Source organism: Myodes glareolus, chromosome 26, assembly GCF_982192425.1.
Source record: "Myodes glareolus chromosome 26, mMyoGla1.1, whole genome shotgun sequence".
Taxonomy (NCBI): Eukaryota; Metazoa; Chordata; class Mammalia; order Rodentia; family Cricetidae; genus Myodes; species Myodes glareolus.
Genome location: NC_142051.1, coordinates 10,800,129 through 10,821,253, shown reverse-complemented (window position 1 = coordinate 10,821,253; position 21,125 = coordinate 10,800,129). Strand labels below are relative to the sequence as shown.

The following is a 21,125-nucleotide window of genomic DNA, read 5'->3' as shown; positions in this document are numbered from 1 at the left end:
CTTTGTCTGCTTTTCTCATTATTAAGGCTACTCTACTCATGCATGCAGTATATATAGCCTATGCCAAACATCAAGTCTTCAGAGTGACCGGCAATGTAAAAATGTGTGGTTTTGCCTAGCTGAGTCTAGAGGTAGGCACAGCCCCTTCCTTCTTGCCCAATGGAAAGAGATTTGGCTTTGGTAAGGGGCTTTACTTTTCTTTTTAAAATAGATTTGAAAATAGAAACCTAAGAGTAGGTAAGAGGCATTTTTGTTTCTGTTTTTTGCTTTTTACAAAGGAAGACAAGATTCTGAGCAGCAGAATGAAGTTAGGTCCCTTGCTATAGGATTTGGTTTTGAGCAGGTAAGGCACAGAGGGACCAGAAGGTCTGTGTCATGGTCAACAAAGACTTGGTAGTCTCTAGGTGAGATGGGGGAGGGGCAGCAGGCCACCATGCTTGCCTTACTGTGGGACACCCTCCAGCACATTTCAAATGTACTAGATTTGCATAATTGCTGCCACCTATCCTTTCGAGACTGTGTTGCATGCTGTACGAAGGATCTCTAGTGCTTTATATAAGCTCAGTATGAATTTGCTTCTGTGTGATAATGATTAGAAAAAAAAAAGCGTATCTGCAGAAGGCTTTGCCTTCCCTATTTGATTGACAGTTTCAGAACTTGCAGTTTCTCAAGGAAATTTCTCAAAGGAAATCTTAAGATTTCCTTTAAAATTATTATTATCATTATTATTGTTATTATTATTGTGTGTGTATTATGTGTGGGTGTGGCATGTGACAGGACATGCCTGTGGAGGTCAGAGGAGCATTTTATGGAGTCAATTATTCCCTCAGAACTTTACATTGGTTCTGAGGATTGAAGCGAGGTTACCAGTTTTTGGGCAGAAAGCGCCTTTACCTGTTAGAACCCCTCAGCAGCCCTAGGTAGGGCTTCTGTTCTCATAATACACCCAAAGCTAGGATAGTTCTCTCTCTCCCTCTCTCCGACACACACAAAGGCACTAGTATTTACACTGGATTTTAAACCCTTCTCTAAACATCCCAGGAAGAGTAACATCGAGCGCTCTCTTCCCTTTGGTGCTCTCTAGTGCAGATGCCTGGAAAGAAGGTGAAGTAGATGAGAACGGAAAAAAATGTGAGCATCTATAGCAGCCACATAATTTAATCTTTAGTATGAATCTTCACCACTAACAGAATGAGACTCTTTTCTATATGTTGAATTTTGGCAACCATGCTTTTACATCTTGTTCTGTTGATAATCTGCTGAGAATGCTAATCTCTCTGAGGATACTAATTAGAATAATAATTAACACTTATAACAAAGCTCTTCCACTCCCTGGACCATGCTTCTCTTCTGTGCAACCTCTTTGCTCAGATGCCTGGGCGGCTTTGATCTTCATGTGCAGGGCGGGACTCTGCGCTGATCCTGCGGTAAGGGACTGTGCCTCCCGCATGGCTGTGGAGGATCCCTATGCTTTTCGCGTCTTTTCAGTGAGAAGCTTTTAGGCTTGTATATAAATCTAGATGTCTGTAGGTTTTCTAATTAGTCAGATTATGCTTTTATCTTTTAATCCTTTCCCCCTGCTTTCCTTGAGTTGACTTTATGCTTCCAACCTGGCTTTGGCATTTCACTGTTTACTCTGACTCCTAGGGAAAAGTGATGATTTTGAACTTTTTTTTCTAGTACATCCATTTTTCTCAAAGTCCAGATTGAAAAATATTAACACCACTGAAAGTAGCAATTTACAGCAGAATGTAGACTTTCCAAGTATAGTAATGATTAGAGAGTGCCTCAAAGTGGTGGTGGGGAAAGTGGGAAGGCAGGTTGGAACTGTGTCCAGCTCTTGAAGTGCTTGGTTGGGGTCCTAACTCTGTCTCTCTGGATTATTTTGGTCCTGGGTCTGCTTGTTTAATTGAGATTGAAGGGTGCTGCCCAGTCATGGATCAGTTTGTATACAGGGCAGGATGGGTACAGACAGACTCTTTGGCTCCTTGTGGGACACCAGCACTTCCACCGCTGTGCCTAGCAGTAAGGAATTCAGCCTTCCTTTGTCAGACTTGCTAGAAAGACCCCACTCTCCATTTCCTCAGAATAGATCCTCTCTAGAATACCTCTTTAGCTTAGTTTAGCTTCATTTGGTGCCAGAGAAATATGAGAATGTTTTTCCTCTGTCTATACTGACTTTGTTTCCAGACCTATTATATTGGTTTAAGCCTTGAATGTTAGGGAGAAAGCTTTAGAAATGGGGAACGTGTAGGGAATGTACACCCCGTGGGACCCACTCAAAGTGGGGGTTCAGCTGTCAATCCTTGTTAAGCTCTCTCTCCAAATGACCCTCACTCCCCAAGCAGAAGAGTGACTGTGTTACATGCTACCCTTTGTCAGTGGAGCACAACGCGGCCAACGGAACCTCTGTGGGTGTTTCAGGAAATCCAACCCTTCAGTTTTCGCAGACAACGTTAATGAGGGTTCCTTGGGTCAGTCCTTGTCTCCCTGGGGTCACACCAAAGAGGAAGGAAAGCTACAAGTTCTTTAATGTAAGCATGTTAGTTTTCCTTTGGCCTGTTGAATCAATAAAGATCATAATGAATTAATTGGGGTAGGGTTTAAAGAGATGGGGGTACTGAGGCAGGAAAGGAGACTGACAAAGCGCACCTCCTGGATGCCGAGTGCTGTTCTGTGGTTTCATAAATGTTTGGAAGGTATCTCAGTTGCTATAACAGGCAGAAAGCAGGCAGGCTGGAGGCATTCATGCTATGGTTCTTCTCTCTTTACCACGTGACGGTGCAGCATTCTTCCACATGACTGCTGGGCTGTGTGAATCAAATGTAAACACATATGATGCAAGCAAGGACTTGAAAAGAGAAGGTTCTCTTTTTAAAAAGTAAGCATAAATAATCATTTTATTTATGTGTGTATGTGCATATGAATCGGTGCATATCTGTTCCTAAAATGACCAGTACGGGGAGTTGGATCTCCTGTGTTGGAGCTACCCAATCCAGATACTGGGAACTGAACTCTAGTCCAATAGAAGAGTAGTATGCTAGTATGCCATCTCTCCAGTGGCAGAATGTTCTCTTTTGACATCTTTGCTGTACGATCTCAAGCTACCTAGCTGTAGGGTAGAGACTCATGAATCAGAACAAAATTCCCTGAGTTGTACAAGCTGAGGCCGTCAGACTTCAGGCAACAGAGAGCCAGACCTCAGCAGAGATAACTCACATGCGTGAGCAGTCATGTTGCAGGCACACATATGCATATCAAAGCTATGCTGACCCCCATGTGTTAAGCTGACTGACTCATGAGCTAAGTAAGTGTTGGTTGTCTGTCCTGAAGGTGCATAGTTACTTGCTATGCATTGCTGGCGGTTCAAAACTACTAAGTTTACATATTTAATCATCTTTTGCAGTTGAAGTTAAGGCTTTAAAAGATTTGTTAACATATGTAAGGTCAGATAGGTAAATGGCTATGCTGAGATGTGATCAAGGCCTTCTGATCCCCTTGAATTACATCATATCTCAATTACAGTCTAAATGGACATCAGTTTTATTAGTGTATTTATATGACAGAGTCTTGCTGTGTAATCTAGGTTTGGTCTGGAACTCATGGTTTTCCTATCTTAACCCAAAGGTGTTTACCACCGTGCCTGGATTTTTTCCTGTACGTATATGCATGTGCACACACATGTATGCACTCATGTGTGCACACCCATGTGCACATATGCCGCTTAAAACAAGGCTTTGTGCTACATAACCATCACTGCTGAACTACATCCTCAACCCAAGATAATCCGTAAAGCAATAAGCATGGCTACACCTGTCTCCAAGGCTGCTTCTTTAAAAATACAGCCAGATGGAAAAAGAAGAATAGACCTAGAAGCTCTCAGAGGTGAGCAAAGTGACTAAAAACGTGGTGTGTGTCTTCCATTTACCAAATCTGCGTCTCCTTTCACCTATTTTAAACTGAAATTGCTCCTAACTCAAGAATTCATGCGCTTCCGTTTCCATGGTTTAAGTCACAAAAACTGCATGGAAGCATAAGAAGAACTCTTACCTTACTTAGGCGAGGAAAATGAGACACAATGTGGGTTTTCTCTGCTGGCGTCAATGAGCAGATTAAGCATAAATAGACACTGAGCATATCTCCATTTCCCCGACACAAAAATCGTGCGCTTGACCATTTTTTTTAATGTTTTAGTACGTTTTTGTCAACAATCTTTTATTATATATAAAAGCCCTATCTCTATTGCTTATAGAAGTTTTAAAGTCATTTCACAGCTGAGTGAAACCCTAAACAGAGCTATCTCGGTGTAATGAAGCAGAGAGCGATCGCATCTTAACAAGACTGGTATATGGTGACAAACAGCTCATAAAAACCCCATCTGCTACAAACGCCTCTATTTTACTTGCCTTAGCATCTAAATAGTACATTTCCTATTGCTTTTCAGAAACAACAGAGGGAAATAAAAAGCTTTCCCCATCATCAAACTGCCCTCTGACGAGCAAAGCCCTGGGTTGCTAATGCGCTGATGAAGTCCCTCCCAGGACCACCCGGGTCTGGCGGGCTTTCTGAGTATATGTGGATATTGGGCTACCCCCTTCTCCCTTCCAAGAGGGTCACACAGTAAGGTGACAGCATTTCTTGTGTCGCATCAAAGAATGGTTCATGTTCTGTGAGGTTTAGCTTAGAGTTTGTTTACTAGAAACAAAACACAAGCCCAGTGTTGGAATCCTTGGCTCTACAAAGAGTTGGTTAGCGTGTTCTGTTTGAGAAGGGCCATTGCTGACATCCTCTATTTTTGGTTTGATATGATTCTGTGCATCTATATCTATTTTATTTGCATGGCTTCTTCAAAGTGTTTTCTATTCATCACTAATTTAATATATATCATGGCCAAAAAAAAGCCCTTTTGATTGGAAACAGAGATTAATGCTGGGTAAGCTTCCTCAACCTCTCTCCACCTTGTTTTGTGAGATGGGATTTGGAGTTCACTGAGGCTGAGGCTGTCCAATGAGCAGCAGGGAGTCTCCTGCTGCTTCTGCTCCCTCATCTCCCTGGTGCCGGAATTACAGACACACACCTGACATCCACATACCTGGCTGTTCTGTGGATGCCGAGAACCCAGACTCAGGTCCTCCTGCTTGCACAACACACGCTTCACCTTTTGGTCACCTCCTCAACTCTGGGCTCACTGTCCTTCACAGAAAATCAATGGACTAGAACATTGAACAACTTTTCAAAATGCCCCATATCTACAGGCAACCTAGTACCAGTTTTAAAGCTCACACATAATCTTTTGTGAAAAAAATAATGTAACTTCTTCCATTAGGATCTAAAAATCCAATACTTCCTGGCTTATTTTGTTTTTAGGATATGGGGAATTTTCTTGCAAAGAGACAATTAAAAACTGATATTTACATAATTTAACCTTCAAGTAAAATATGAGGAAAATTTCTGGCCTTTTTGAAGAGGTCCCTTAAAGAACCTGTTGTGACTCAGCCTCTGTGTCCATACCACCTCCATACCAGGCAGACCTTTCCCATAAAGGATATGGCCCATGTGCTTACCGTCATGATCCCAGCAGTCATTGAGTAGCAACCATGCCCCTGACTCTTTTTTTTTTTGATTTAATAAAGTTTTATTTTTCCAAATGTACAGCTGATTGAACCTGTTCATGCATCTTCGTCAGCAGCTGGGGCATCTCCACCCTTTGTGTTTCTGGTGTAAATTACTTGGGCTCTGTGCTTTGAAACCAGCTTGATAAGCCCTTCACTAAGCAGCTCCTGAAGGGCTGCTCTGGCCAGGGAACCGCGAATCTGCAGTCTCTCTGAGACTACAGCTGGAGTAATAAGTTTATAGTTGGGGATTTCCTTACAGAGTTTGTCGTATGTAGCCTTGTCAAACAGAACTAGGGTGTTGAGCTTGTCCCGAACTTTACCTTTGGACCACTTCTTTTTGGCCTTGCCACTGGATTTATTTACTGGGTCTTTGTCTTTTTTGGCCGACTTTCCGGCATCTTTCTTCTTCTTGTCTTCCTTGGGAGGCATGATGAAGCTCGGAGAGTGGCGAAGACCACTGCAGCCTCCCTAAGAAGTCGGGGGCCCCTGGCTCTTGTATGATGATGTCATCCCTATAGGAGGTCTGTGAGGCGGTGCCAGCACAGAAGGGATGTGTGGCAACAAGAGGTTGGCGTTGCACAACACTGGTCAAGTTTTATTCTAGAGCTTTCTATGGAGTTGTATTGAATCATCCAGTATGCGGGGAGGAGGGGGGACACATACCAGAGAGGGGGGCTGGACTATGAGTCAGCGCTTGGCTTTATTCTGCAGCAGCTGTGTAACTCAGGGCATGGTATGCTGATGGGGGTATGGGACTGAATCAGGATTTTGTGAATCTGCGATCTGCAGGCACATTGTACCGTAAAAGTGTATGTACAGGGTGTCGGAAGTCAATGAAGTGCGCTGTGTCTGTCAGCCAAAACACCCCAATTCTCTGCTTGCTTGAAATATTTGAATGTTGCTCTAATGTTCGGACTTTCAGATAGTTCATCATTTTTCTGTTCTGTTAAGGAATATTTAGACTTTATCTGATATTTTGGCTATTCTGAATAAAGATGCTTATGAACATTTGTTGTAGAAATTTTGGGGCTTATGTGCATGCATTTCCCTTAAGGATTATAAACAGATGTGATGTTTATACGGCCAACAAGACCCAAGTGACTACTGTGTGTCCCACATTGTTTAAGTTTAGCAGTAAAATGGTAAATGAACTTGAACTGAATCTGCTCTCATGAAGCTTTCCAATGTTAGAGATGGCCGATTGACAAGCATCTTGAAGGAGATAGCTAGGGAGCTACGACAAAGCTTGGGTGACGGTGAAGAGGTCATTAATAAGGAGGAAGCTATGGCTGTTTTTTTTTTTTTAACACAGTGGGGTCTTTTGAGGTGACATGGAACTGAGACCACTCCCTAAAAGGATGGGGGAACTAGTCCCATGAATGGTACAAGCAAAGGAGATGGCACAGGGAAATACAGTAGCATATAAGCAATCTTTACTAGTGATCTATAAAAGGCCAAGCAGGGAGGGTAGTTAGATACCATGCAGCCCATGCCTTTTCCCTGTGTGTATGGATAAACTGAGGAGGCGTTCTCAGTCAGCAGGGGCCAGGGAGACAACAGACTCTGCCTTTCCTTCACTGTGCCCTGGCAGCCATCTCTGGGACTGGGTTTAATCACTGCTAGGTGCCAGGTGATGTAGTAACCACCCTGCTTCACTTCTACTCTTGCAAGACTGTGTGACAAAAGCATCACCCGGCCTAGTTTTATGTCACAGGAGAATAAAGCTTGAGCGGGCTCAGTGCTTCATCCCTAGCTGTGGAAAATGATTGAGCTTGAATTCGACTCCAGTTCTGTTGAACCCCAGAGTCATGTGACCGTGTTTTTATGCATTTTCTAATATTTGGAGGTTGTTTTGTACATGACTAAACAAAACTGAATCCAGAAATGCTTTTTATTCTAATAAAATTTTAAATTGAGTGCTCAGGATTTTAAATCAAGTAACAACTGAGAGGAGAAGGGAATATAAAATGCAGACTCATTAAAATGACTTTTTACGGACAGCTTTTGGTTCCTAAATAGTCAAAAGAAGCTAAGCTATAAAATATGAGCATATTGATTCTCAGCGCGTGGTCCATTATTGATGCCGAGTATTGCGTTATCCTTGTGACAATACTTAGCTGGTAACTTGTAAAATAAATGTTATGTACTCTGGAAAAGAGACAAAACGGTTAGGCGACCACAGTCTGAATATAGATGGGAAGCAGGGTAGAGCGGACAGCGCTCATTAAAAATAACAAGAAGGGCCAAAATACAATCCCTCAAAGGGCTGTCCCTTACCAGTTGTGTTCAGTAATTCCACATGCGATTGTTTCTTGTGTTCATTAGATAAGTAAGAAAGGGGCTGGATCGTGGCCAACAGTTCAGGTGTCTACTAAGTATTTCTTCTTCAGTAAGAGCCTTTTGTTGTTCTTGTGGACGGTAGCTACTTAGGTGTTATCTTGGAGAAAGGAACCAACAGGTTGGAATTTCCTTTAGATTCCACTCCAGTTCTCTGAAGTAGAAAGTTTCTTAGGCTGGGGATGTTAAAAATAAGACACATGTAAATACCCACAATCCCTAAGGACATTTACGTAGCAAGAACACAGGCTGCTTCACACTGTGTTTGTGAGAACCTGTGTGATATGTCTCGCCAGATTTTCTTCCTAGTCCCTGTTCATCTCTTCATTCTCAATCGCCCCCATTTATTCCTCCTTCCTTTTCAGTATGTAAAGGCACATCATTTTAATTTCCTTCGTAACGAACACAAGCCCCTTCAATATTAAAATGATTCATTTTAGAAGTAAAATGAGGATTCTCTTCAAATTCCCTTCTTCTGCCTGCTGCCACCTCCCATTCTCTCCTCCGACTCCCATCCGTTCGCCGCCTGGGATGGCAGCTCTGGAGATGCTCCTTTCAGATGCCACCATTCGTTACCTTTATGGGGTTCTCTGGTGGCACAAAGATAAAGACAGCCACAGTTCACGTTCTACAGCTCGGGCCTAATGCGTTAGTGGTGAAAGGAGCCGAGCAGAGCATGTTGGCATCTCTTGCTGGTCCCCAGTGCCATGGTCTCATTATACCACAATGCCCTTAGGCTATGTTGCTGCCAAACTCACACATGCAAGGCAGAAAAAATATTAAAATAGGAAAAATGGGCTAATGTTATGGGATCCTAGATGTGACTTCTTGAATTTCCAAAGGGAAAGGGTTTGCAGTGGTAGCTGTGACCATGTAAAGCAGCAGGCGTTGCAGGTAGGAGGGAGGAGAGGAACACAAGACCACACCATGTTAATAAAAGTCAGCGTCTCCCTTTGGCGTTTTCCTTCCGGAGATGAAAGAGTCCTGAATGAGGGGAAACGTTCCGGCAGGGATAAGGAAGGTGTGCAGTGTGGGCTAAATTCTCATTCTCTCAAGTCTTAGGGACTTCGGGGCCTCTGGATGTTTACTTATGGTGAAGGGGATACAAATGGATCATGCTAGGACCGCCAGGAAGATGTTTATAAAGACTTGTGTTGAGCTCTGTAGTGACGGAATGGCTTACAGACAAACAAGCAAACCGGCCTTCCTAGGAGTGTTGACTAGCTTTAGACTAGAGTGAATTAAGTAAGCAGATGGTAATATAGTGTTTTTGTTTCCCTTCCTTATCTCCTGATGGTCCAGGTAAGGCTTTTTGCTAATCGCCCCGTTACTTGCGATGAAGCACACTATAGCTTTTCCTTCTTTTCCCCACGCTACTCTCATTCTTTCAAGAGTAAGCACGGTCAGAATTAAAGTGTGGATGGCTCTAATAAGAATGCAGAATGAGGGTGGTGGTGCTGCTTCCCGGAGGAACCCTAAGCAGTGGGCGAACTTCATACACACACACACACACACACACACACACACACAGAGAGAGAGAGAGAGAGAGAGAGAGAGAGAGAGAGAGAGAGAGAGAGAGAGAGAGAGAGAGAGAGAACATGGAGCAGTGCACCAGGAACAGCTGATAAGCGCCACCTGATATTTAGCCCGGACGGTAAAGCCGATGAACACATTGCGTTCAGCTTCTATTTCCTTTCCGCGGTTGCTGCAGGAACCATCCTAGGCCCAGGCGATGCCACGTGAGCGACGCTGCTTAAGGACGGAGACGGTGGATGCCACGAGAACCGGGCTGAGATTATTTGGATGTGAGCCACAGAGATTGTTCCAGGTCAAAAGAGAAATATTAGTTGGAAGGTTATGGAGGAATAGAATACCAAAAGAATTAGGTTCAGAGTAGAAACAGGACCGAGGGTGCTCCGGGCATCTGTGCAGCTGTAATTACGTTTGCACCAGATACAGCGCGCTGTTAGTGGTTCAGTCGGCGGCGAGTTCCAGGAGGGACACTTGACTAAATCACCGTAGTCATATTTTCGGTTCCCCTACTATCGTGACTACCAAAAAACTGTTGCGAGGCGAAGAGAGGAATTTCATGTCCATCAGCTCATAGAAGTAATTGCCCATTGTGTGGTGTGAGATGCTCTTGATTCTCTCTGCCTTTTTTACTATGCCTTTTAGTTTGTAGTCTATGAGGGGGAAGAGGATTTAGACGGATAATGAAAGTCATTGCCATCACGGCACGGCACACAACCTACTGTGATGTCAGTATCTTGCATTGGCACGGGACTTGAGCTTCTGGTCTGTTACCACCAGAAACAATGTTGAATTTTAACCCACAGGAGGCGCTGTTGTCTGAACTGATTTGCCCCTTTGGAAATCTGTCTTAGCTGCAATGTTAGGTAGGGTTCTCTAGAGGAGCAGAACTGTTGGGAAAGCATCAGTGGCCACGTGCCTGCTGGAGACACCGAGGACCTAGCAGATGCCCGTTCGAGAAGCTGCGTGAGCTGGCAGCATGAACTTACATGAACTGACAGCGACGAAGCTTCCGGGAGAGTTGCTGGCACTGAGCTAGTCTTGGAGGGCTGGAAAGGCTGGACTCCGATGTGCGTGAAGTCTGGCAGCAGGCAGGTAAATAGTGTCTCAGAAAGATGCGTCTGATGATACCTTACCCTGGCTTTCTTTTTCATCGGGGCCACTGATGGAATTTGCTATCCACATTGAGGGGCCAGTCGGCTGGAGGTAAGTTAAGGCCAAAGGACTTGGAGATGGAACAAGGAGCAATAAGCTGTTCCCTGTCAGAGACGTGCTTGGCAAGACCAGCAATGGACTGGCACCAGATGGGGTTGTGGGGTAAGGCCGGGGGCCTAGGGCTTGGTAGTTTTCTGTAAAGCTGTGCTCACATGTTCCAGACCTGCCATGTGAAATGCTTTGAACAGGATTGTAAACCAGAGGAAATGGCGCCTGGCTGAGGTCATTCATCGCTCTCTCCGATGCTCTTCACTGGCTTCTTTTCCGTTTTCCCGTTTGAGGGATAATCAGGAGCCGGGACACTAATAAACTTGCTGGCTTGGGTCATCAACCCTCGCATCCCAGCAGACTCCAGCTTTTCACTGCTTATTTTTCTCACCTCCATCCTCCCTCTCAGCAAAACCCAGAAAAAAAACCACTGGTCTTTCCTTCTTAGTCCGCCCACCACACACCGATCCTGTCTGGAAATGTCCTCAGACACACATAGGTCCTGCTCGGAAATGCCCGCAGACACACATGGATCCTGTCTGGAAATGTCCTCAGACACATGTCGTTCCTGCCGAGAAATGCCCCCAGGTACATACCAGTCCTGTTCGGAAATGCCCTGGCACACACTGATCCTGTTTGGAAATGCCTCCAGTTCACAGGCCCCTTTCACCTGTCCTAGGGTGCTCTTAATTTGATCAAATTGACAGCTGAGGCTATTCTATTTGAAGATTTTTTTTCTGTCTAACTCTAATAATAGGAGTTTACATATTTTTTTTTAACCAAAAGGCAGGACAAAACATAGGCCACTGAATAGAAGACTCCCCCCTGCAGATATCCAGCCATACTCCAAATCCACACACACACACATATGAGTCAGTGTCTCATTTCTATTACAGTATACATGCATGAAATGGAAGCCTCCCTTAGTAGTATCTTCATAAATAGGGTGTACATACAAGTGCTCTTACAGAGACTCATAATCCTGTGTAGAGAAGACCAAGTCCTAGATATGAGGCTGTGATGTCAATGAAGGCTTATAAATTGACAGAGGTTCAGCAAGACCTGGGGGCGGGGGGACCCTAGACTATTTCATCATGGAGATATTTTGTATTAGACAGCCAGGTAAGAATTTTCATGGCCTCAAAAACAGACACCAGTTTCATTAGCATCCTTTATGTGCTGCACACAATTGAGTGTGCTCAGTTTTGTGTGGATTAGCTGTGCAGGAGACGTTTGAGATGTGCACTCTGTATTGGCTTTCCCCAAGTTAGCTTTCTGCTATTCTCAGGAGATTCCTTTTGTTACTTGGACGTCAGAAGTCAAGAGCATTCATGACATTAGGATCAAATGTCTTCAGACTGACATAGAAAGGGATCTCGGGACTCATTTAGCATTAACAACCACGAGGCATAGTCTGGTCAGAAAAATGGAGGGGCATGAGGAAAACATCTTGCCTCTGTCTTTAGCAACCTCTCTGTCTTGCCCAGAGACAAGGAGAGTGGTGGAAGAGCAATGGGTCTTTTGGATAGTTCTGGAGAATTCCAGCAAACTTCCATATAGAGTCCTAGGCTCTTCAAGTGGATGTAGTAACAGTCCCCAATCTGGCACAATGCACCACAACCCCCATTTACAATGAGCTTCAATGCCTTATTTTCTTGCTACATTCTGGAGGAATGGTCCGCAATTTTCCCATAATTTCAAGTACTTGTTATTATTACTAAGAATTGATCAATTACTTGGGGGGAAAATTAATTCACAATTTGAACTCTGCTTAAATTTTGATCTGTTTTTAGCCTTTTGGGAGCGCTCTGGTATATTTTATTAAAACTTATTTATTTTTATGTATATAGGTGTTTTGTCTACATGTATGTCTGTGTACCCTATGCATGCAGTACCCACAGGAGCCAGAAAGGGGTGTTAGATCCTCTTAGAGTAGGGTTACAGATGATTGTGAGCTGCCATGGAGGTGCTGGAAATTGAACCTGGGTCCTCTGGAAAGCAACCAGTGCTGCTGAGTTGTCTCACCAGCTTGTTACTGGCGTCTTTATTAAATTTCCGTTCTCTAAATGGAGAAATGATAAGTAACATTTATTTGCAGCGTGATTTCCCTGGAGTGCACTTCCATATTTAGAGCTGAGCTGCACAAAACAATAAGGACAAAGCAGAAATATAGTTATAAATTACTACAATTACAATAAACAGATTTCCCGATAATTGGTCTTGGAAGCCCAAGAATGAAGTACCTTAGGAAGTTCATCGATCCTTGAACACTTAAATCAGGAAGGAGAGCTTTGAATGGTCTTAATAAACACAAAAATGTGATATCGGGCACACTGGTCCTCACAAGACTAAGAGAAATGGGGGACGCGATACTCTAATTAAATTATGTTGAGCATGTCTTACTTTCCCTCAGTAATGTGAGTTAATTCTTGTAAATGTTATATAGCAACTGTTGGCTGGCCCATACTCTCATGGTGCACTCTATGACAGGGAACTGTGTTTTTATGACAGTCTTAGCTGTGTTTTCTATTGCTGTGATGAAACACCATGACCAAAAGCAAGCTGGGGAGGAAAAGGTTTGTTTGGCTTACACTTCTACATTGTTGTTCATCACTGAAGGAGGTCAGGACAGGAACTCAAACAGGGCAGGAGCCTGGAGGCAGGAGCTGATGCAAGGACCATGGAGGAGTGCTGCTTACTGGCTTGCTCCTCATGACTTGTTCAGCTTCCTTTTTTATATCACCCAGGACCACCAGCCCAGGGACAGTACCACCTACGACCTCTAATTAAGAAAATGTACAGGCTTGCCTTGTGTTGTTGACATAAAACCAGTCAGGACAATAACTAAATGGAAATTTTAACAACAGTTAAAGATTACATCATGCTTTATTATTAAAACATTGGATGGTTGTAGCATTACAATTTCTAACCTTTCACCCAAATAAGGTGATAAGGTTAAAATAATTACTATGCCTAATTGAAATCCTCTATGATCAAGCAATATGAGGAATTAAAGACAAAAACCAAGTTTGTTATACAGTTTCATACCCGGCATTACTTTGTGCAGGTCATTAATATTTATAACTAAACCGTTCTTTGATGTGCATTAATAAAGTACCTTGGGATTACACAAAGAATTATTCATACATATTCTGGAAAAGGGGAAGAAGCCACAATTAAATCACAGTAATTAGCATGGATATTAGGTTAGGATTGAAAGGAATCACAAATTCTGGCTGAACAGGCTCACTTCTCCATGAGCCTCAGAAGGCTAAGATTCAGCAAACCAAAGGAGAGAGGCAAGAGAGTCACTTCTGGAAAAATAGCCTCTGCAAAAATTGTGATTATGATGAGCATGAACTTGGTACTGGCGAAACATCTATATCCACTTGTTAGAGTCTAAAAATATTTACCTGCCGTGGAGCACAGCGTTAATTTCTCCAGTGAATTCAAAGCATCAGGCCAGCCAGGTTCCTCCACTGTCTCACCTTAGCTGAATTTAAAATGAAAAATTCGGGAACACATAATGCTTTATCTACTTAAGAAATAAAATAACTTATTTTAATATTTAATCTTCATGATAGTTAGGGCTCTTTTAATCTTCAGGCAAAGCAGTTTTTGTCAAATTTATTAATAATTTAATTTTTCTTCCAGACTTAAAAGGCTTCTCTGCGTGCTGGGCCATGGGGTTTGTATTAGTTGCTTTTATGTTACTTTGATAAAACACCACATCCAAAAGCAATTTCAATAGAGAAGGATTTATTTGGGTTTATGGTTCCAGAGGGATATGGGCATCATGCCAGGAAAGCATGGCAGCAAGTGGCCAGCATGGAGACAGGAGTGAGAGGCTGAGTGCTCACATCTCAACCATCAACATGAAGCAGAGAGCAAACTGGAATCTCAAAGCCCACCCTCAGTGACCAGTGGCATACTTCCTCCAACAAGTCTGTGCCACCTAAACCTCCCTAAATAGTGCCACCTGCTGGGGACCAGCTGTTTAAATGCCCCAAACTTTAAGGTCGTTTGTCATTCAAACCATAAGTCAATGGAAATATATCATCAGCATTCACAATGTTTATTAATGTTGGAGCTTTGACCTGTGGCACTGGTTCTTTTATCTATCTATCTATCTATCTATCTATCTATCTATCTATCTATCTACCTACCTATCTATCATCTATCTATCTATCTATCTATCTATCTATCTATCTATCTATCTACCTACCTACCTATCTATCATCTATCTATCTATCTATCTATCTACCTACCTACCTACCTACCTATCATCTATCTATCTATCTATCTATCTATCTATCTATCTATCTATCTATCTTTCTCTCATATATTACAGCCTTTAGAATTGTATCTATTCATTTATATTTTAGTTGCTGAGGCAAAGTCTTGCTGGGTAATCCGGGGTGACCTTGAACTCCTGGTCCTCCTGCCTCCAGAGTCCTGGGATGAAGATGTGAGTCAACACACATGACTTCTATCTGTGTGGTCAGATGATAACCCAGCCACTAAAGTACTTCTGGAATTGGCTCTTCCCTCTCCTTTTCTCAATTCAGAGGGGGGCTGACACGTATGACAGTCACCTGACCCCAGTGACCTAGCTTCTTCTTCCACTCCTCACCCTGAGACAAAGTCCTCTGTGACCTTGATTGCTATGGAAAACATCCATTTCCCTATCATTGCTTTAGTCTGAAGTGTCATTACCTCACAGGGTTCAGGCATTTTTTCTGACATATATAAAACACATTGACCATGTTCCTCACACACCCCAGATCTCTTGCTGTTCTCCCTTTCTCCTCCCTTTGTTGTTCCGCTAAGAAGTTTCATATCGTCATATAATTTTAAAGTAAGTCAATCATCATAATTATGTTCTGGAGAGCCATACTTATTCAGCTCCATCTTCTACCTTTGCCATATATATGTTCGTGTAGTCAGTCGTTTCTGCAGAGAGGTTCTGTGTCAGGTGGCTTTGGATCACTGCCTGAGTATTTGGAATGTTTGCATCTTTCTAAAACTCAGGAGCAAGACAAACCCTATTTCTCCAATCTCAAGAGGCTTTACCAGATGGCTGAGGATGCCCCAAGAACCTGTAACCTCTTTGAAGATGAGAGGCAGCCCTAGGCAGACATCAGCTCTGCTAGGGATTTTATCTTGCTCTTCACAGCATTGAGAAGTGCAAGAAATGCATTTTTTTGTTACCTATAAATTGCCCAGTATGTTTGTGGTAACAGCCCGAGTGGACCAAGACATCCTCCCTGATGAAAACTCAGTGCCAGAGCAGCATTCTGTACCCACCGTGGGGCGAAGACTTTGCTCTATGTTGGAGACCATGGTCCAGGTTAGCCACAGTCCGGCCCTTGCAGACCCTGGAGTCTTGTAAGGATACCATCAACACAGAGAACATGAGCTGTAACTGAAGCAGGGTGATGTGCTTGGAATCTAAATCAGCAGAGGTTTTGGGGGGAGTCAGGTAGAGCTGCCTGGAAAAAAAATAGCACTGAGACTTGGAGTTGTGGGACTTGTGTGAACACACAGAGATCTTGAGGTGGGGGGAGCACCCCAAGAAGAAAGAACTGGGAGATGCTTGCTATGGCTTGACACCAAGGGTGAGTGGGAAGTTTGGGTAAGTTTTGGGCAATATCAGTTGTGGGGTACCTTGGAGTCAAAGAGGTTTTAAGGAGGCAGAGGTATAATTATCTTTGTTTTAAAATTCTCTGAGGATAAACTGATTGGGGACAGAGTTTTGTGATTGTTTTGTTTTCTTGGGCATCACTCAGGTGTCTATTCTCCTTAATTTCATTGAACCATTTCTTCATATCTTCTTCAAACTCCTTGGATTCTTTGTTGAAGTTTGTGGTTGTTCTTTTAAATTCTGTGTCCTGGGTTCATCCAGGTAATTTTCTTTGGCAAACATTTCTATGGGATTGGTGAATTTTAGAGACAAGATACTGGCCTGATCTTTCATGTTGTTTGCATTTTTGTGATGAGATCTGGGCATGTGGACATCTTATGTTAGTTAGTTCTGTGTCAGATATGGTCAGAATAGGTTGGTGCAGAAGAGAGAATGTGTAGGCAGGTTGGTCCCCAGAGGTAGGAAATGGCTTAGGTAAGTGGTTCTCAGTCTGTGGGTTTTGACCCTTTGGAGGTCCAGTGACCCTTTCATGGGAGTCACATAGGCCATCAGAAAACAGATATTTACATTATGACCCATAACAGTAGTAAATTACAGTTATGAAGTAGCAATGCAATAATTTTATGGTTGGGGGTCACCATAACATGAGGAACTGTATTAAAGGGTTGCAGCATTAGAAAGGGTGAAAGCCACTGACTTCGAAAAGGAGATTGGACTGGTGTATTAGGATGCTTGTCCTGGTCTGAACCTGGAGTGTAGGGGTAGATCTGGCTTGGTGGAGAAGTTGGATATGGTGAGGGAGGAGCCAATGGGTTGTGGGGTAGGCAGGTGGATTCTGGCAGAATCCTAGAGGATTCCTGCATAGGCCTGGGTTTCCAAACTAGAAATAGACCCTCAAAGTGGGACCTGGGCTAGGTCTGGCAGGTTGGGGAGGGTGGATGGAGGGGAAGATTGAGCAGATTTTCCTGGCTAGATGCTGTAGAAGGATGTGTAGAATGTGTCTGGGTGGAGAAGTTGGATGCTGATACCAGGGCAGAACAATCGGGTAAATATTATCCCCAGATAAATAATACAGTGTCATTGTGTGTGGTTAACGGTTTACTAAAACACTGTCATCATGATTTCCTTCAAAGGGAGTAGAAAAGGAGGGAGGAGAAAGAGAGAATACTCCAGAGCAGAAAAAGACATAATTGATCAAAATATGAATTCTGGTTCATGGCTGTGGCTCAGATCTCAGTTTAAACAGTTTTAGCATAAGGTCATAGTAGTTTGAATATGGATATGGATATTACTTAATTATGTTAATAAAGGTTAAGTCATACCCACTAATTGAAATATCAAGGTGAGTTATCTCCAACCGAGAATTTTGCTACAAAGGCTCTGAATCTTTTAATTCTCACATCTGTCCCCAAGTCACTGTCTTCCGATGGTGGCATGTAGAGATATTGGTGGCAGGGTGAGGGATTTGGCTACTGGTAGAGGCTGGTGGTGGTGGTGGCCACACCCAGCATGGTATCTAATTCCTATGGATTGGAAAGAGCAGGAATTAATTCTTGACAAGATGAAGTGGGAGTTAAACTTTAAAAATGACTCATAGTTATATGGAACTGTAAACAGGGCTACAGCCCTTCCTTGCTTGGCCCTCCTTTCTGTTTTTCTAGTTCCTCCCAACTGGGATTAGGATGTGGATTCTGTTTCACCATGCTTGTGAGAAGTATATATGTTCATTTTTAGTTTCATCAGGACTTACAGGTAAGTGATTTAGTCTCAGAGAAGCCTTTGAACTTGGACTTTGTAGAAATTCTGGCCCTTTTAAGACCCTTAGGCTGGACTAAAGGCTTGTTTTTCATTGTGAACTAGACATGAGTTTTTGAGGGTCAGGGCTGAATACAGCGAAGTGAGTCTGGAATATCCCTTGAGGGTTTATGAATTAAAGGCTTGGATGTGAGTAGATGAGCTTTAGAAAAGGATTGAACCATGAGGAATCTGAAGTCATCCACTAATGCATTAATTTGGTGGCTTTTATTGGGAAAGTCGTGGGAACTAGGAAGAAAGCAGGGAGTAGCTGAAGAAGGGGGTCAGTGGGATGTGCTCTTAAAAGGTACACCGTATCCCTGGCCTTTTCTCTCTGCCTTTGCTTCCTGCCTGCCATGGAGCGAGCAGCTTTTCTGCCCCCATGCATTTCTGCCATGATGTTTCTGCAGGGCCCCAAGCCTAAAGCAACAGAGTCAAGAAACCAAGGTCTAAATCCTCAGAAATGATGAACCCAAATCATCCATCCCTCCTTTAATTTGCTATGCAACCTCTGTCCCAGGAATACCTGACCAACAATCGTACTTAGTTCCATTGTGCCTCAAAGTCACCACAGTTTTTGCAAGTAGAAGGTTTGGGGGCAACCCTGCATAGGACAGGCTTATTGGAATCATTTTTCTTCTAACAGCTAAAATGATTGTTTTTTTTATAAATAAAATATTTTTAAATTAAGATATATCTCTTAGGTTTTAGACCTAACTCTATTGAAACTGTACTATGGTATAAGTACAACTTTTGTGTACACTGGGATTTTTTAAAAATTTATTTCAATATTACTTTACCTTAAAGTTTTGGAACACAATATTTTTGAGGTATGCCTGTGTTGGAAAGTTTGTTTTTGCTCATTGAATATTTAATGTTCCTTTGATGGATAGGATTATCCAAATTTCCCTGGCAAGAGAAACAAGATTCCTAATGTGTAAGGTACCTGTCGCAATCACACAATTGTGAATGGTAGCACGTAGCTAGAGAGTGTGTGTGTGTGTGTGTGTGTGTGTGTGTGTGTGTGTATGAGTGCATGCATGTGTTCATGCATGCATATCTACGTGTGTGTGCATGCATGTGAAGGCCAGACATGTCATCCCTTAATGGTTGTCCACCTTAGTTTTGAAGACACGGCTTCTCAATGGGACCCATGATTCACTGGTTTGGCTAGACTGGCTGGCCCTGGGATCTACCTTTCTCTGACTCCCAAGTCATGGGATTGCAAGCTCAGACCACCAGGCCTACCTTTTCAAAAATGCAGATGCCTTGGGGCTCAACTCAGAAGCTCATACTTCCAGGCAAGGCTCTTAACCATCTGAGCCATCTCACTCTCCAGCCCCCAGGACCTATCTTCTTCACTTTAACCTTGGGGGGAATTTAGTTTCTCTTGTGTTTGGTTCATCAGCACCAGTGTGCTCTACTCAGATCAACCACAGTTTATGAAATGATCTTCAAATAGAAACAGAAAGAAAACCTCTTTGTGAAGCATGTCTGCAGGAGGACGAGGCATTCCACTGAGGTGATTGGCCAGATAAGAGCAAAGAAGATTTTTTTCTTTAAAACAAAACAAAACAATTTTAACGGAAAATTTCCAGGCATGCATTTTGTTGTTTTCCGCTTAACTTATTCTTTTGTCTGTGGAGACGCAGCACCCAGTAGACGGGAGGTTTTCAGTGACTACATACTGCATGGTTACCATGAAGGACGGCTGTCACCTAGGAAGGGCTTGTGATGAGGACTGGCAGCTCCTGCCTCTGCCTGAGCGACAGTGAGCTTCTGTGACTTTATCCGCTGGGTTGTCCTGCATTCGTCCTTGTCGGGCTGTCATCGGCCACGTTTATCCTTTAGAACATCATCCCTCGCTCCCCTGATCATTTGCTAGTACTAATCTGCGGTCCAGGAAGTCAAATAATTTCAGTCAAGAAATTAATTTGTTTCTTCTATTTTTTTTTATTGTGATTGCTTTCCTAGTAGTGAAAGGGAGAATTTAAATTGTGTGCATGAGTGTCAGGATGGCTGGTGCAGAAACAGACGCTCAAATTGGATCTTGGCACACAGACTCTCTATGCTTGCTTAGTATTCTGGGCCTGGCTTCTCCTCCAGGCCAAAAGTTATGGGGCTAGACTGTGAGATAAACTTAACCCTGCATTATCCCTATATTATGGACTGCCACGGTATTCTAATCAGAGACTTACATTCCTTGCAGATTTTGCTTCTGCAAGTAACTGGTTTTCAACTCCACCGCTGTGTCTGATTGCTCATGTAATATTAAACTGCAATTGAGCCTTAATTTCTAGAAATATGAATACATTCTTTAAATGAGTATTTCAAGAACTGATGAACTGTGGAAAGTTGTTTCTTTATAACACTGGAAAAATGGAAATAATGAATAATTATGCTTTTAAAATAGACACAAACAATTAGTAGTTAATGTATTCATGCACTCTATTTTATTTTATGATTTCCTCACTTGTGGTCTAATATAGATCACAAACACAATGCTAAAAGTGTCCTCTTGATTTTTTAAATTCATTATTTTATTTTTGAGATTACTGTATGTTTCTACTATCTCCTTTTCTTTCCTCCCTTCAAGTCCTCCCATACATTTCTCCTTGCTGTCTTTCAAGTTCATGGCCTCTGTTTTCATTGATTGTTGTTACATATATATGTATGTATACACACACACACACACACACACATATAAATACCCTGCTTAGTCTTGTATAATGCTAATTGTGTATGGGCAAGTAACCAACAGTCCTACGCAGCTATGATGCCTATGAGCCGCCACAAGAATCAACATAGAATAATGATGACCTTAAGGGTGCATTAGTGGCACACATACTTTGGTGGTAACCAACAGTTTTCTAATTGGACTTAAGGCCTGCTCAACAAGAGGGAAATCATGCCCGGTGTTAGCCAGGTAGCCAACTACCAAGGGTTGGTGAAGTCATGAATCTTGAAAGAGAACCTACAACCACAACTCTACCAAACTAGCA

The 21,125-nt window shown here is 42.8% G+C and overlaps 1 pseudogene; it reads right to left on the bottom strand.

Annotated features, from left to right (window-relative positions):
- Window positions 1-5,623: 5,623 nt before the first annotated feature.
- On the bottom strand, window positions 5,624-6,088 carry LOC125390053 (small ribosomal subunit protein eS25 pseudogene; annotated as a pseudogene).
- Window positions 6,089-21,125: the final 15,037 nt, after the last annotated feature.